Here is a 5,053-nt window from a genome sequence, read left to right as displayed (position 1 = left end):
CCAAGCCCCGCACTGATACTGACAACTACTCCAGCTAGCAACGTATGGAAATCAATAATTTCACGCCAGAACTGGTTTGAAATGGTCAAAATCACGTGCCACCAAGCTTCAGTGTCGAGCAAGAATTCTGACCAAGAACTCTTGATTGCTGCATCTGCAGACATGGACGAAACAACTTGGCAAATGCCAACAAATTAGCTAGACGAGTCAGCGATCTCGCTTACCGTCGATCTGTCCCCGCACTCTTGCAGTGGCAATTTCGTTCCTTTCGGGCTACCACCCGTCCCGTCCGTGACAACATTCCATGACATGCTGTACATCTGCCAGCCATCGGTATATAGAACTTGGCAAGAAATCCACCGACTCCACGGTAACATTCCCCGTACTTCCATACTGAGCCGGCGCAAGATCATCATGAACCAGAGCCACCGCCGACTCGTCCTCCCATTGCTGTCCGTGCTGCTTCTCACTGCTGCCTCGGCCGCCGTCGCTGACAGCACGTTGACGCGGCAGGGGGCCATCGGCGGCGAACAGAGGCTGGTCTCGCCCGGCGGCGTCTTCCAGCTCGGCCTCTTCCCCGTCGCCAACGGCACCAAGTGGTTCCTAGGCATATGGTTCACCGTCTCCCCGCCCGCCGTCGTCTGGGTCGCGAACCGCGACCGCCCGCTCGACGCCCTGTCCTCCGGCGTAGTCACGCTCAGCGCCGGAGGAGACCTCGTGCTCCTCGACACCGCGAGGGACAACGAGACCGTCTGGTCGTCCAACTCCTCGGCCGCGGCGCCGGCTGCGGCCGCGCAGCTCCACGACAACGGCAACCTGGTGCTCGCGAGCGAGGCCGGCGCCGTGGCGTGCAGAGCTTCGAGCACCCCACCAACACGTTGATCTCCGGGATGCGGACCGGGAGGGACCTCCGGACCGGCGCCGCGTGGTCCCTCTCCTCGTGGCGCGACGCCGACGACCCGTCCGCCGGCGACTTCCGCTACGACATGGACGCGGGCGGCTCGCCGGAGCTGCACATCTGGAGGGAGGGGCGCAAGACGTACCGGACGGGGGCCTGGAACGGCGTGCGGTTCAGCGGCATACCGGAGATGACCAGCTTCGAGGACATGTTCGAGTTCCGGTTCACCGACACCGCCGACGAGGTCTCCTACGGGTACCGCGACCGCGCCGGCTCGCCGCCGTCCCGCGTGGTGCTGAACGAGTCCGGCGTGATGCAGCGCATGGTCTGGGACCGCGCCACGGGCGCGTGGAACACCTTCTGGTCGGGGCCGAGGGACCATTGCGACAGCTACGGCCTGTGCGGCGCGTTCGGCGTGTGCAACGTGGCGGACGCCATCGTGTGCAGCTGCGTCCGGGGGTTCCGGCAGAGGTCGCCGGCGGAGTGGCGCATGAGGGACGCGTCCGGCGGGTGCGCCCGAAGAACGCCGCTGCGGTGCGGCGGTGCGGGCGGCGACGGGTTCTACGCCCTGCGCGGTGTGAAGCTGCCGGAGACGCACGGCAGCAGCGTGGACGCCGGCGCCTCGGTCGAGGAGTGCGGGCGGAGGTGCCTGTCCAACTGTAATTGCACGGCGTACGCGGCGTCGGACATCCGTGGAGGCGGGGCCGGCACCGGGTGCATACAGTGGTTCGGCGAGCTGATGGACACGCGGTTCGTCGACGGCGGGCAGGATCTCTTCGTCAGGCTGGCGTTGTCTGACCTAGGTAAGAACGGTACATATGCAATTCTCTCTTATTCAAATCACTCAGTTGCATGTACTACGTATGAAACAAACCCCTGTTCCCTTAGCTTGACTTCAACCACCGATTAGGCATCATGTCGGAATCTCCCGGCTGAATTCAGTCACTCGGACTTTTTGTCCATGCAGAGGATGATATTTCCAATCACTAGTATGTAGTAGTAGCATCAAACTATAGTATTGTGTGCAAGGACCTTGTCAAATGGCCTACCAGGACAAACATGTCAGGCTCAAACAATGATGATCGATGCACCTTGCTAGTAACACACTGGCTTGAGGACTGCAGTTTTCTGTGCATTTAACTCGACGCTGACATTCTTCAGAGAGAACCAAGACCGGGGTTTGCATTGCTTGTGCTATCGATCGGCCTCCTGATCTGGAGAAGGATCCGGCGCGGCCAGGAAGGTCAGAGTCCTTGGTGCATGCGTTTTCAGAGGATAATCTGAATCTGAAACTGCTGCTTGCTTGCTGCCCTATCCTACTATTGCTCATGTCAGGTGGCTTCCTGCCTTGTCCGTTTTGCAGCCACCATGTTTGAAGACATCTTGAGTGGCGAATGTCCGACGTACCATCTCGAAGTCATTAGAGCCGCCACCGGTGGGTACTGCCCCAAAAACGAGATCGGCCGTGGTGGCTTCGGCATTGTTTACAAGGTGATAAGAGTAATGCTTTTACACAATACACATTGCAATACTACATGGAATCCATGTAAATCAGGACTGAAATTTCCATTGGCCGTATAGCAGTACGCCTTCCTTGTAGAACCAAATAGGACCGAAATTTCGTAATGGCCAGTTAGTCAGGACCAAAATCTGACCAGCAGAATTTATCAGGGTGAAATGCCAGACGGCCAGGAAGTTGCGGTGAAGAAACTGTCGACAGAGAACAGGGTGCAAGGACTGAGAGAGTTCAAGAACGAGGTGGACCTAATCGCCAAGCTGCAGCACCGCAACCTCGTAAGCCTGCTCGGCTGCTGCATCCACTGCTCCGAGAGGATACTGGTCTACGAGTACATGACCAACAAGAGCTTGGACACATTCATTTTCGGTTAGCACGTGTCACTCACCCTAACTACGGCAAATAGTTACAACCATTTTTGCCGAGAAATTCAACTATGTGAATTTGCCAACAGATCCAAGGAGGCGCGCCACCTTGAGTTGGAAGAAAAGGATGGACATCATCCTAGGCGTTGCTAGAGGGCTGCTCTACCTTCACCAGGACTCGAGGCACACGATGATCCACCGAGACCTCAAGGCAACTAACGTTCTCCTTGACGGGGACATGGTGGCCAAGATATCGGATTTCGGAATCGCCAAGCTATTCAGCAGCATCGGCGACAGTCAGGACTCGACCGTCACAGAAAGGATTGTTGGAATATAGTAAGAACTGCAACTTTGCATATGACACGGCAATGCTCAAGTACTATAGTTTTTAGTTTCTTTACGAGTGTACCCTAGCCGGATTTTCTGATTGTTGATTTTTGTACGGTGTGCTGGCAATGGCTACATGTCACCGGATATGCCATGGATGGCTTGATATCGTTCATGCAGGATGTTTATAACCTCGGTGTGTTGTTGCTGGAGATCGTGAGCGGCAGGAGGAACCAGCGAAGTTTCAACCTCATAGCTCATGTAAGCAATCAATTACCTCTTGCAACCCAATACAAAATAATCAAAATGAATTTTTACTAAAGCATATTTAGATGTGCTTTACGTATTGCATATTGCACATCTAACTCCCATGTCATTAATTTTACACAGGGATTCTTACGTTTTTTTCCCGTGTATGTTTGATTGAACAATTTAGATGTGCAATAAGAAGAGCACACCTAGATGTGCCTTAAACAGACCATTTTTTAAAAGTCTGTTTGAACCAAGAAAGTTCGTGCCTACACAACCCAAGCCCCAACCCTATTTGTTTGAACCAAGAAACTCACCCTGATGGAATCATACTGAATTCCACGGCGACCTTGACAAACAGAATAAGTTTTTTGCAGGCATGGAAGCTATTTGAAGAGAACAAGAGCCTCGAGCTCCTGGACCCAGCCGTGCGCAATGGCTGCTCCCCGATGGAGCTAGAGCATGTCGTGACGTGCATTCAGGTAGGGCTACTATGCGTTCAGGAGAGCCCAAGCCAACGACCGCAAATGGCTGCTGTAATCCCCATGTTATCGCACCAATAGGCACCGGGGCGGCCACTTCGGACGGTGGTATGCATGCCAGTGAGCACTCCGGTGGATCTTCTCGACGTGTTGGATGACACATCTGACAATGTCGAGCTAACCATAACGAACATCGAAGGCAGGTAGTAAGGATGCATGGACGGAGGGATGGAGGGCAAGCTGGAGCTAGAACCGAAGATTGAAGACGTTACTCACGACTAATTGATAGACATGTGTATGCCTCTTAATAAACAAACCTATGTAAATCACGGAGATTGATAACAAATTCAAGATCCGACAAAATTTTAACTGAACTGCATTTGCATGTGTGCAGATGGTAGGCAATGATTTAATACGTGGTGGGTTAATGATTGAGTCCCACGATCTCTAGTTCTCCCCATCCTTTAAACACCCAAATTTTAAGAGATTAAATTTTTGTGCACCTAGCCCTTTCCCAAAACTTAACCCCACAAAATATTCTTTTGCTATTCTTCCAAATGTTTCCACAAACATTCCAAACAAATACACCACATTTTAACACAAACTTAAACAATTCAAATGCACCACATCATTATTTAACCACAAACATTAACATACTTCATCCAATCGAACAAACAACTAAAACATAATCACATTTGAGCCAAAGGGCACCGACTGGAACAAATTCATTCCAAAAAACAACAAGCACATGGTGGATCAGAAGTGAATATCGATCACAATCGAATCACACACTCACACCATCACCGATGACACCACCACCAAATGAGTTAGAAAGATCTTCCCACAAGTGAATTCCCAATATTGTGTCGCACTCTCATCCATCTTGCCTGGATCCATGAACATGATTGCACGCTCCTCGATCGCCCTCTCGTCCACTTGCATCAAGAACTCGAACATCTCATCCGACTCGATTGTTTCACAACAATAGCAATAAACATCGTAGAAATTATCACCACATCATTCATCGTTCAACTGAGGCATTGCAAAAAAAAATCTTGCGAGCATGTCGTCCTTGCTCCTTGTCTCGTCGAAAGCGGGCTCCTCAATGGCCATCGAAGGGGGAGGGGGAGCGACACAGTTGTAGTACATTGAGAAAGGGCAGGTGGGCCATGGGGGAAATGTCAGAGAGGGTAGCGCCTTCTTCTTCTTCATCGGC

At 52.3% G+C, this 5,053-nt stretch overlaps 1 pseudogene across 1 annotated transcript; it reads left to right on the top strand.

Annotated features, from left to right (window-relative positions):
* On the top strand, nt 1–4,287 carry LOC125515895 (receptor-like serine/threonine-protein kinase SD1-8; annotated as a pseudogene). The gene is made up of 7 exons (XR_015603523.1): nt 1–1,759; nt 2,071–2,141; nt 2,262–2,389; nt 2,570–2,783; nt 2,869–3,114; nt 3,235–3,367; nt 3,733–4,287. The product of XR_015603523.1 is annotated as a receptor-like serine/threonine-protein kinase SD1-8 (transcript).
* The last annotated feature ends 766 nt before the right edge of the window (nt 4,288–5,053 follow it).

The sequence above is a fragment of the Triticum urartu genome, chromosome 1A (assembly GCF_056163025.1).
Source record: "Triticum urartu cultivar PI428250 chromosome 1A, HENAU_Tu73, whole genome shotgun sequence".
Classification (NCBI taxonomy): Eukaryota; Viridiplantae; Streptophyta; class Magnoliopsida; order Poales; family Poaceae; genus Triticum; species Triticum urartu.
Note: the sequence above shows the minus strand (reverse complement) of the source record. Positions and strands in the feature narration are given on the sequence as shown.